The sequence below is a fragment of the Protopterus annectens genome, chromosome 2.part1 (genome assembly GCF_019279795.1).
Source record: "Protopterus annectens isolate FY-2018-M chromosome 2.part1, PAN1.0, whole genome shotgun sequence".
In the NCBI taxonomy this organism is placed as follows: Eukaryota; Metazoa; Chordata; order Ceratodontiformes; family Protopteridae; genus Protopterus; species Protopterus annectens.
Window position 1 is genome coordinate 1,398,528,107 of NC_056729.1, and position 13,478 is coordinate 1,398,541,584.

The 13,478-nt window shown below is 40.7% G+C and overlaps 1 protein-coding gene across 7 annotated transcripts in view; it reads right to left on the reverse strand.

Moving 5' to 3' along the window:
• Window positions 1-13,478, reverse strand: part of DNMT3A (DNA methyltransferase 3 alpha) — a 5,166,949-nt gene that overhangs the window by 4,508,781 nt on the left and 644,690 nt on the right. The window lies entirely within an intron of this gene.

Consider the following 13,478-nt stretch of genomic DNA (forward strand, 5'->3'; position numbering starts at 1 on the left):
GAGTTCCCCTGCTGGATCAGGGGAGGCCTCGGAAGAGGAGGATATTCCCAATGGGGAAACCTGAGGCATTGGGTCTCTATGGTCTGGAACGAGAGGGTGGATACAGACTACCGCAGGCACTGTAGAGGGATGAGCTGAGGGAGCCGACCATGGGGCAGACACAGGGTCTAGCACGCTCCTCATGACCTCGAAGGTGCACCGATCAGGCCGGGCCGAAGATCCCTGCTCCGAAGAGACGAGGACTCCTCCCGGCACCGAGAGGGACGGCTCCGAGGCCGATGTCGGGGCGGAACTCACCAGCGCCGAAGCTCCGAGAGGGAGAACGGGGTCGGACAAGGGTCCGATGCCACTCGCCCCCTTGGAGCCGACGATGGTAGCTCGGCACCCAGATCCCTCCCAAGAGGAGATCGGAGCCGATGACGGAGCCGAAAAGTGGGGAATCGGCTCCGACGTGCCAACAGCCACAGCTCCCACAAGCTCCGGCTCCGAACTCAAGAGAGTCGGTGGAAGAACCGAAGATGGGATGGGTATAGCCACTGACTGTTGAGTAGGGCTATGTAGCATTTGGGCTAGTGCCTGAGACTTTAAAAGTCTACTAACCACCCTCTCTAAGTCATGGTCGGATAGCCTGGAGGACCGAGAGGAATGGGACCTGTGGCTCCGCTCCGACAGAAGTGAGGATCCTGGAGCTGAGTGAATGCAGCCAAGGGACGGGGACCTTGACCTCTTTCTAGTAGATGGCTCCGATACTACTATCGGAGCCATTGTAGTCATGGAACCCTCGGCTCCGGCCGGAGCCGAGATAACAGATTGAGTCTTAGAAACATCGGCTCCAGCCGGAGCCGATGTTGAAGCAGTTTTAGTGCCTCCGGTCGAAGGCTCTGAAGCTGGAGCCGATGGCCTGGAAGGCTTCGAAGGCTTCCCCGACGAAGACTAGGTTGCGGAGCCTTCAGGCTTTAATAAGCCTTGAAGTATTAATTTGCTCCTGTACTCCTGCAGGACTCTTGGACTGAATGCATGGCAGACAGAACAAAAGTCCTGCAGGTGCAGAGGTCCCAGACAATATACACAAGAAGTGTGACCGTCTGTCAGAGACATTTTCTGACAGCACGAGTCACACTTCTTGAAGCCTGAGACCTTGGTGTCTTTAGACATCTTAAATCAAAGTGCAAAACACAGACGCACACACAGATACACCCCTTTAACAAAAAACTAAGTCAATCACACAGACACAAGAAAAAACACTGACTGACTAAGGGAAAATAAGGGTTAGGCCCAAAGGCCTAACAAATTAACAGGACAAAAGAGGGAATAAAACGGGATAAAAGGGACCCGGATTAAACTAAAAGGGACAGAAGCGTAGGGGACAACAACAACTACACTATTTGAATAAAAACTGTAGGGGTTTTTAGAGAAATTTACCAAGTAAATTAAACTAACCTGCAGAGCCGGTAGAAAAAAGCACCTCGCAGCTAAAGCGGCAAACGAGATCTGGGTAGTTACCGCCTAGCATTGTGGGATATAGGGGAGCCTCGAGCCGGTAAAAATAACTCTCGAGCTTTAATATTGGCCGAGTCGGAGCGAACCCATCCAGCAAGAATGAAGGCGAGATTGAAAACTTAACATTATCAGTTATAGATTTATATCTACATATATATACTTATATCTCTATATATGTACATCTATATATATATATATATCTATATATATATATATATATATTTATATATATATATATATATATATATATATTTATATTTATATATATATATATATATATATATTTATATATATATATATATATATATACACACACACACACATACACACACACACAGATAGATATATAGAACGTATATATTTATATCTATATCATCTATCTCAATGGTTCCAAAACTTTGCAAGCTGGAGGACCCCTTTTATAAAATAATTATTTTGGCAGACCCCTATATTTTGTATTGTGTTTTAGACCGATATTAACAATTAATATAAATAAAGCAACACTTGAATTTTAAAAATTATTTTTATTTTTAAAGGATTACAAATTAAACAGACTCCAGCTTCTAAAACTGTCGATGAGCTAAACATGCACTTGAGTTAATTTTGAGAATGAGTAGTACATTAAGGCACTTCCAATTATCATTAAATGTCATACGTTTTCTTAAATATTTCCTATGTTGAAAACACATAATCAGGCACCACTGCCAATGACCAAATTCCAGTCACCTGGGCTGTAGTGAAAGCTATAGCAACAGTTCCTGCTATTATAAATATAAATTTCAACAGGACAATAAAAGTAAGAAACATCAAATTGCTAATTCATCTTCTTTCAACCTAATCCTAAACTCACATGTTTAAGCTTAGTTATGAATTAAAAAACTAACTAACAAACCACCAGCCTTTGGTCTGTTTTCAAATTATAGGCCCCTTGCACACATTTTTAGGACCATGCAAAAGATTGTTGCTTCACCTCCTGACTGCATTAAATTATATCCCTTGTATAATACAGTTCCACTTGTTAAGAGTGTGTTTTAAATTTATATTTTGGAACAATTTTTTTACAGTAAACAATGAAACAAAACATATGAACCAATAATGACAAAACTGCCCAATTCAGAATATTTCAACCATAAAAGGCCACTTAAAATTCTGTTATTACAATCCACCAATAACAGTTAATATGCACAATCTCTGCAGAAGTAAAAGTTATCTGAATAATTCCACATTAAAGAGATCTGCATTTAATGAAAAGGTTTCTGCTAGCAAACAACTTTATATTTCAGTGTTTCATCTACAAATTCAGTGCCTGCTGCCCTTGAAGAGTCTTATACCCCCCCACACACACACACATTTTTTACACATCCAAATTTGCTTATATAGGTAACATACTAAACCCATGAGGGCCACCTCTCAACCTCTCAGCGCAAGACATCTGGACAAAGCCTGTTATAATTGGGGGGCAAAGGCCCAAAACCAGGGACACATTTTAAATACTGCTCTTATAAACTTAGAAAATTGACAGAACAACAAGTTTTGCATTTGTATGAATTTTCAGAACTTAGGATATGAAATCTAAAGCTCAAATGTCTGCCATTATTTTCGGACTTCAGTCCCCAATGATTTGCCACGGTTGCCAAAAAAAACACAATTTTATGTGAGATAGAAAAATATGAGACATAAATCTGGACACTCTGTGAAAATCTGCTTTGTATTTATTTAAGCTTTACTTAACAAAAAAAAAAAAAAAAATACCTTCAGGGTCTTTGAACACTCGCTCCTGATTTGCTGGAACAAGATCTTCAGGATCAGCTCTGCCGTACCGGCTTTGCTATACTAGGGAGAGGTATGCATCCCTGCTAAATCTACTAATGTAACATGGAAGGAACAGAATACTTTGTTTAAATTTCCCTCCAAGTTCCAACTGCCTAATAGAAAACACTGTGCAAGCAAGCAGCTATTCAGCCTCAGCCGCAAACCCGGAGCAGTTTAGCTGCAAATGCAGAAAGTAAGCTGCTCAGCTGCAAACATGGAAGTCTCTTTGTTTTCTATTTTTTTTTACTGAGGGTGAGCTGCGGAGCCGTAGATGAAAATTAATTCTTCTTTCTCTCTCTCTTTTTTTTTTTTTTGCAGAAGTGGATGCGTGGACCCCTAGAAATTAGACCAGAGTTTCAGAATCAGTGATCTATCTATATATAAATATATATATATATATACACACAAACACACACACACACACACACATGCATACAAACATAACTAGCTACATATATATCTATATATAGATATAGCTATGTATAAACGTGTATATCTACCTACACACACACACACACACACACACACACACACACACACACACACACACACTACAGCAATGTGTATCCAACCCAATAGAAATCACCTGAAAAGCTGTTGGTAAAAGTAAGCCTTGCAGTCACAGTGATCAGAGGTGTTTGCCTCTCACTGAAAGGGATTTTGAAGTCAGTAGTAGAAACCATTGGTGAACCCTAACTGCAGAAAGCCATGGATGTGTTAGAATTACATGTACTCCTATGAATTTATTGAAGAAGTAGCAGTAACTTATTTAAATTTACTGACTGTTAAAATGTTTGTCATTTTACTTTTACTGTTTACTTCTCCTTCTAACAGCAATTTTAAAATCAGTTTTAAATCTGATATTTGTTATCTTACAGTAAAAGTAAATGACAACAATTTTAGCAGTCAGTAGGTTTAAAGGGCACTCTCAAATAATTTATATAAATGGACTTTTCAGAGTGACCCAAAAAGTACTGATAAATTGGTTGTACTAAGTGACGTGTCACTAGATAATTAAGTACTGTTTAAAACTGAGAAACCTAAGCCTATAACTAAGAATTTGCATATATTTATATATATATATATATATATATATATATATATATATATATATATATATACACACATATACACATAAAGATGCACAATACTATCAGCAACTGAAACAGTATGTTTTATATGTTAGAAGGAAAGGCACATTGCTAAACAAAGTTTTATTTGTAAAAGGAATGCTGCGCATATCAAAATGTGATTTCTAACCAACATGCTGATAATGAGAATGTGCTAACAGAATGTGGTAAAGTAACTGCGCTAGGACAGTAAAATCTACCTAGTTAGCCAAATGTACAGATTTGGTGGATGAGAAGGAACTGAAGGAGGTACTAGATTATGAAAGCACTGTCACTCTAATTAACACATCAAATGTCTTTGATAATAAATTATAGAGGGAAGTGGAAACACCTTGTCTTTATGAAGACAAAAATGGGTCCTATAACATAATAAAATAATCCTATAACATGCAGAAATCCTAACTCTGTCCTTTGTCCTAAAGCAGTGGTACCTAATTTAACACATGATGGCATAATTTGCTAACATTTCTCTCAGTCCAAGGCATTGTAGAAATAATGGGAAAGGAAACCACAATCAAATACTTTATATCCTGAATATGCCCCTCAGAAGCGTAGCTGGCTCGCCTAGTGTCTTGTGCTGGTTCCACAAACTAGCACTTCTCCCCCTCAGCTCTTCAAGTGAAGAGCAAAATGGACTTTGCAAACCTTGCAGGATGCTCCTTTGAGAACAGTAACCCTTCCATACCCTCTCCACCAGCTTTAAAAGTGAAGAGTTGGTGGCCAGATGCATGACATGCCTGCCTGCCCCAGCCATTCAGGTCCCATTTCTTCACCCTGTCCCAGATCCTCATTCCTCACACTGTTGTCAAAAAAATAATTTCTTCTTGTAAACTTTAGCAAACTGCTTGCTAGAAATGTTGCAAACAATTGCTACAGTTTATACCCTGCCTGCACAGAGCTTTATAGTGCTCAAGTTTAAGTTAAAAAAGAGTTTCTCATTTAAACTGTAACAAACTACTTATGACAAATGCAGCAAGCAGTTACTGCAGTTTATATCCTGCACAGATCACTACAGCTCTCAGGTTTTAGTTAAAAAAATAATTTTTACTTTTAAACTGTAACAAACTGCTTGCTACAATGTAGCAAGCATTTGCAACAGTTAGGTCACACAGTGAGCACTACAGCAGTCAGGTTTGACCGCAAATGTAATACCGGCTTTTAAAAAGTTGGCATTGCACTAAAGAGCGATTGGAACAATGGGTGGCTGATCACACACCATAATACTTTGTGCCTGGGGCAGTTGCCCCTCTTGCTCCATCATACCCTAGCAAATAGGGGGGGGCAGCAGTTAGACACCCTGTTAAAATACACAGCCCTAATGCAGAGAAAGGGATATGTATATAAACTCCAAAAGGCTTTTGCTGGAAGTGACTATGGAGTAATTATAATTAGGAATGAGTGGCATGAGGGTGTCTCCACCCTACAAAAAAACTGAGATTCACTGAAAATTGTTTTCAGCAAGTTATTTTCAAAGCTTTTCCACTTGCTCTTTCTGCAAATCAATATAAATCTGGCCAGCCACCTCTAAGAGTCATGGACCTTTTTCAGGAGAAGCCCAACCAAGTCTGAAAATGCTGTGTGCTTAAAATATCATCTACCTACCACTAATCAGTAATACACTAAGTCGATTTAGTTATTCTGTTTGTGTGTGTGTGTGTATGTGTGTGTGTGTGCGTGTTTCTGAGTACTTTCTTGGCAACCTTTGAGGCCAGTCTGGATGACAGATTAAATGATCAAAAATTTTCACATAGAATATGTGCACAAAATCTACTTAATGGAAGTCACTATTAATCATCTATAAGTACTAGGTCACATGGCTGAGACAGTCGATAGTCTCCATGGCCATTGGTTTAAGCAGAACCTATGAACCTATAACAAATGCAAAACAAACACACACACACACACACACACACACACACACACACACACACACACACAAAAGCAGACGTGCTTTTTACATTTATATAATATAAACAAGACTTAAAATATTTAACACACAAAATTTCACACAGACCCTCTCAAAAAAATAAATAAATACTGCCTGCCTAAATCAACTCCCCATCCCCCAAACAAACTTAATTCTAATTAGAATGAAATAGTTTAAAAAAGATAAAAATAAAACAAACTGCTTAACTATAACTAAGCAGTCAGAAAAAAACATTACCGGCAACATGAATCATATTCTACTTATTTTAACTACTTGAAAATAAACTAAAAAAACTAAATCATACAACTAAGAAACCCTAATATAACCCTCAGTATTCTAATAATATGCATCAGCTGAACAAAAATATTCAGTTTTATCTCCTAATAAAACCATCAGTAGTGTACTAAAATTCATGAAATAAAAAATGAATTCACATTTATCTCAGAACTACAACAACATGACCTTCACAAGATATTCCAGTCATGAAAACACACACAAGTGATCTAAATATCTGTTCAGTAAATATTTAAGCAAACAATGTAATCCAACAAAGTTTTTTCTCCCCAGGTTCTTTTTGTCCCTATACTTACCAACCAACCAACAAGACTCCCCAAACCTGAACTGAGCCTTTTTATTCCTTCAAGGTGTGGGGGTCATTCCCAGAGCCACTAAGGCAGCCAAGAAGTTTGCCTGTGCCCTTGCCAGCATTCAGACAGCAAGGGCATGTCTTCAAATGTTAACCCCTTCCCCTCAGTGGGAGAACATGCAACCTGCATCAGCACAGGTACCACTGCGTCTTCCCTGTGCAAGTGCACACTACCTTACACTTGCTCAATGAAGGCTACCACCAAGTGGGGGCTTGGTGCACCATACATCCACCCCCAGGCCACATATTCCTCCCTATATTCTGAAGGCTTGCAGCTGCATGGCTCTGCCTCCTTCCCCTTCAGAATGCCCATCCCTGCTCAATCAAGCACTGAAGCACTGAAGCTGCTAGTCAAATCCAGGTTTCCTGCATCATAGTCAGGGCTTTATCCCTTTATGTCACTGGATCTGGGATGTAGCCCAGTGAAGTCAACAGGGAAGACAACTCAACAGAAACGCAAACAAAAACTGTATAAATGGAATGTGGGGGGGGGGGCCCAATTTTTGTTATGTGTGAAACATCTTGTGTTGTATGATTATGGAACACAATTTTTGAGCTATGGCTTCACCAGTCATCAAAAAACGTATTCCCTAAACTTACTTCACAAGATACTTCATGGGTCACACCCAGCAGACCTTCCCATATTCCTTTTTTTGTGTGTGTGTGTGTGTGTGTGTGTGTGTGTGTGTGTGTGTGTGTACGCACACATATTTTTACAGATCCAAAGTTGTTTATATAGGTAACATACTGAACCCATGAGGTCCTATTCTGTCATAGCTAGGATCCAAGGGGACATAAATGACTAAATACATTGTCAGTCCCAGACAACAAATAAGATCTCTTTCAGGTAAATCCTTTTTTAATACCTTTAAATACTGCTCAAAATAATGCTTTGAGTTTTTCAGCATATAAGTTTCACTAGACAGAAGTGAATGTTAATTATTACCCTAAATCAGAAAGTAAATTATATCTACTTTTTTTTCTTTTCTTGCTGTAATAAGACCATAAGATCCATGTTTTTTACCCATATGCCAGATAAACGTATTACCTACAAACAATGACGTGCATATTTTGTTTTGAAAACCATTATACACAATTTAGTTTAAAAATCACATTGTGTAGTGCCAGATCATTATATCCATGACAACACAGATTAACAATTAGAAATGCAAAAGTAAAAAGAAGCAATATCATTGTGTAAACTATGTACCCCTCCTCCCATGTAACCTTATATTTTGGGAGGACAGACAGCAAACAATGTAAAGAGGAAGCAATGTCACGTAACACCTAAAGGTGCTATTGAACAGAATATGGAAAAGGCAGGTAAAAGCTAAACATCACTGAATCCAAACTATCGTACTGAGCCTTAGAACACTAAAAAATGGTCAGACTAATTTCTTCTCACAGCAATAGTTATCCTAGCTGCTGACTGGAAGAAAAGCAAGATATAGTGTAAATCTTTTCTGTCTCAGATGACTATAATGAGTTATGACCTATGAAACAAAATACAGGATTGAAACCACAAAGTAAATCTATTGAGTTGTGAATATGAAAGCATTTAATGGATAAGAATTATACACTGATGACTAGAAACACTCAGAGAGAGTATACATTGCAGTCAACTGTACTAGACAGTGACTCGATGCATAAAGTCACATTAAATTTTATGTGGTTTTCAGAACTCAGTGAACAAGGACAAATCATTTTTAATGGCACTGTGCTAACTACTTCTACACAGGCTTTGGCATAAGTTATAACTCTTATGTTGCAGGTATCTTCTAGATCTTGTACACCATTGTAAAGTAAAGCAAACAATTAGTGGAATCATGTCGCCTATATTCTTCTCTTTAAAACGCAAACAAATTTGACGGAAAACTTAATCCCAGGGAAAACGTACACTTAACCAATTTTAAACTGGAAGTTTGTAGCCCAAGTATTTTAGAAAACTGGGTATGTATATGTATGTGTTTAACAACTCTTGGACTCTGCAAACATAATACAGGCATATCTTAAAGAAATTCCTTAGAGGAAACTACACAAATGCTTGTCAACATGGCTTGTAAAAAATTTGTAAAGCAACTGTTAACAAATTGCTTTTACATTTTAATATTTTTGCTAGTGCTCAGTACCTTGCCTGATGTCACAATACAAATCAATCATTAACTATTTTATATCTCTATAGAAAGCTGGAAAAAAAGAAGTTATGTACTTACCATAATGTTCCATGTGAGTTGTTCATCTCGCCTTCATTCTTTACTGATGGGTGATACGGCCAATTGCAAAGCTCGAGGTATTCAAATAGCTCGAGGCCAAGTCCCTATCCCATGATGCACCTGTGAATTACCTCAGATCTTGTTTGCTGCGTATACTAATACCATGTCATTCTACATTCCTAAAGAAAAGGAAGAGAAGTTGTGAGTAGCCAGGGTGGAACCAGCATCTCAGTCATCTATCAGCCCAGGAGGGGGTAGGAGGGAGGGACATAAGAATGAATGCGAGATGAACAATTCACATGGAACGTTATGGTAAGTACATAACTTCTTTATGTGAAGTTGTTCAATCTCGCCGTTCATTCTTTACTGATGGGTAGCGTCCCAAGCACCATCAATCTAGGGTGGCTCACGGGAGTATATTTCTCAGGACCGTGGATCCAAAGGAGGCCCTGTCCCTGGAGGTCTTGTCAACTTTGTAATGAGTGACAAAAGTATGAGGTTTTGACCAAATGTACAAATATTATCAATAGGAAGTCTGGCAGAAAAGGCAGATGATGTAGAAACTGCTCTGGTTAAGTGAGCTTCAATCTTGTATTGCAAAGGTATACTGGCAGCTGAATAGGCAAAGGTGATACAATCAGATAACCATTTAGACAGAGTAGTTTTAGCCACTGGTCTCCCTTTCCAGGAATCTGAAAATGAAACAAAAAGCTGGTCTGATTTCCTAAAATCTTTTGTTCTATCCAAATAGAATCTGAGCTATCTGTGAACATCTAGTTTGTGCAGCATATACTTTAAATTGTTAGAATGATTGGGGAAGAAAACTGGCAAATCAATAACTTGGTTGAGATAGGTTTCAGTGCAAACTCTGGACAAGAATGAGGGATTTGTTCTAAGTGATACTCTGTCAGAGTGAAATATCAAATAGGGAGGCTTGATGGATAAAGCCTGAAGCTCCGACACTCTACAGGCAGAAGTAATAGCTACCAGAAAGATGGTCTTCCAAGACAAAAATTTGAGATAACAAGAAGAAGCTGGCTTAAATGGCGGGATAATTATACGTAAAAGCATAAAATTTAGATTCCATGGAGAATAGGGAGACTTCACAGGAGGTCTCATATGAAATGTCCCTTTGAGAAATGCTTTGGATAACTTGTGAGACATGATATTCAAACCTTCATATCCAAGATGAAAATTAGAAATAGCAGCCAATTGCACCCAAACTGTTGCTGCTGCAGCTCCTTCAATGAAAATCATAGTCAAGAATTCTAAAATGGAAGCTATAGGGGCTTGGTAAGAATTGATATTATTTTTGAGGCCCATATAGAAATTTCTTCCATTTGCTAAGATACAGCTTTCTGGTAAAAGATTTGTGAGAGGACAAAAGGATCTGTTTTGTCTCAATGGAAAGGTTATGTAACCTGGCTATGATGGGAACTGCAGCAGCCAAGCTGTCAGCTTCAGGGACTGCAGAGAAGGATGAGTCCCCCGATGGGTGTGTCAGAAAGTCTGGAACTGGGTCCAGAATCCAAGGATCCTCCAAAAGATGAGGTCGAAGGAAGGGGAACCTAATCTGACAAGGCCAATGAGGGGCTATAAGAATGATGGTCCTTCTCAGGGATTTTGCTTTTTGTAGAACCTTGGGTATCAACGGGATTGGTGGAAATGCACAGATGAGACCTGGAGCCCAGTCGTGCACAACAGTGACCCTTGGGTCTTCTGCCAGAGGGGGAATCAGGGCAACATAGCTTCTGCATTTCATGTTCACATGACTGGCAAAAAGTTCGCAGCAAGGCTGGCTCCACCTACGGAATATCCTGCCTGCAACTTCTTTCTTGAGGGACCACTCGTGGGGCAACAAGATTGCCCTGCTCAATTTTGTCTGCTATCACGTTGGATCTCCCCGGGATGTGCGTTGCCAACAGAAAGCGCTGGGTGGAAACAGCCCTCTGCCAAACTCTCGGCAAAGGGGGTAAGACTTGGTTCCTCCTTGTTTTTTCAAGTACCAGACCACCGACATGTTGTCTGTCTGAATTGCAATCGTACCAAGAGGGAGAGAGTCCTGAAAGTACTGCAATGCCAAAAGTACTGCTCTCATCTCCAGGACACTGATAAGCAGATATGTCTCTTGATCGGTCCATGTGCCTTGGGCAGTCTTTCCCTGAAAATGCCCCCCACACCCTATCAGGGAAGCATCCGTGGTCACTGTGGCCATTGGAAGGGGTAGCAGAAATGGGCGTCCTATCTTGACATGAAGTGAAGTTAACCACCACTGAAGGTCCTTCTTGCAAGAATTTGTGATCATTATGGCATGATTCATCGGGAGCTCTTGGTAAGATCACTGGGTAAACAATAGCCATGGAAGTATTCTCATGTGCATACGAGCAAGTGGTATGGCTAGAACTGCTGCTGCCATCATGCCTAATACTTTCAGAACTTCCGATGCTGGTGCTTTATCCTTTGATATCCGGATGTTGACATGTTGACGAAGAAGAGAGACTCTTTCTATTGGAAGCCTTAGAGTGGTGGTAGTGGTGGCCAATTCTGACCCTATAAAAATTATATGCTGCGATGGCAACAAGGCAGATTTTTCTGAGTTGACTGTAATGCCCAAATGATTGCTGAGTGACAGAATGGACTCCCTGGCCTGAATGAGTTGATGCCTGGTGGTGGCGGTAAGGATCCAATTGTCTAAATCCTAGATGCCTCAGGTGAGCTGTGACCACTGTCATGCATTTGGTGAACACTCTGGGGGCTGTAGTGAGACCAAAGGGCAGGGCTCAAAACTGATAGTGACTGGCTCCCAGCCGGAAGCGCAGGTGATCCCTAGATGGTCTGGCCATTTTTATGTGGTAGTACGCATCCTTGAGATATATCGAGCACATCCAAATGTCTTTACCTAAAAAGGGAAGTATAGACTGAAGCATGAGCATCCGAAACTTCTCTTTCTTTACGTATTGGTTCAGTCTGCTGAGGTCCAATATGGGTCTCCAGTCCCCTGTCTTCTTTGGAACCAAAAAAATCTTGAGTAAGTTCCAGATCCTGTCTGGTCTGCTGGGACTGGCTGGATGACTCTTTTTCTTAGCAACGTTTGAACCTCTACTGTTGCTTGATCCCTGTAACTGGGTGGAACATCCGGGATTCGTCTTATGACTGGAGGGGGTGTGGCGAATGGTATGAAGTATCCTCTGGAAATGATACTTTGTACCCAGCTGTCTTTTGTTATACTGAGCCAGGCGCCTGGGTACAAAGATAAGCGACCCCCAACTGCCTCCAGAGCAGGACAGTCAGGCCTCCTCTCAGGAATGCTGGTAGGGTATCCCAGAGAAGTGATCTCTGTCACCCTGGTGTTGTGGACACCCTCTGCCGCGAGGGCAGTATCTTCCATTATTACCCTCTCCTCTGCCCCTGGAGGGGGATTCACCACGTGTGTCCTGAAAGGCTCATCAGGCTTTCGGAACCACATTTTTCCTCCCCTTTGACCTTTAGAGTATGGTTGGGTGGGGTGGAAAAACAGACCCTGACAGCAGACAGAGTCCTTCCATCCTGTTCACACCTGGTTAAGGTTTCCTTCACTTTAGGCCTGAAAAGGGATGAGCCATCAAAGAGAGTGTTCACAAATGAATACTTGAAAGGTTCCGCGAAGGAACACAAGGGCATCCAGGAATGTCTCCTAAGAGCAATTCCTGTACCCGCTGCCCTACTCATTCCATCAGCTGTATAAGATATGAGGCGCATGGACAAGTTAATGATAGAATTTAGGGTAGAAAGCTGGCCAGTAACTTTGCTGGAAGCTGCCGCAGCTACTGTACCCTGAAGAGTATCTCCCAACTCCTTAAGAAGATCTCTTTGCAACCTAGTAAAATGGGTTAAGTAGTTCAGCGAATGGAGATCAAAGGTTGCTAAACTGAACATGTGCTTCCCATATCTATCCATAATCCTGGAGTCTCTGTTAGGAGGTGGATAGACGAGGAAGTCTCAGACATTTCCTTCTTGGTGGCCGCCACTACCACCATGGCATCAACCGGAGCACCTTTAGTTAAAAATGTTTTGTCAACTGGGGCTGAAATAAATTTATTAGGTCTCCTGGGGACAGACTCCATAGAATCCAGAGACTCCCATGCCCTTTGTGAGACCAGCTGCATCAGCTCATCGAAGGACAGAGTCACCCAAGAGGTTGAGGGCTGAGACCCGAAAGCCTTCAGGAGAACTGACTCATCCTCAGTAGGGCTTTTGGACTGCCAGTCACC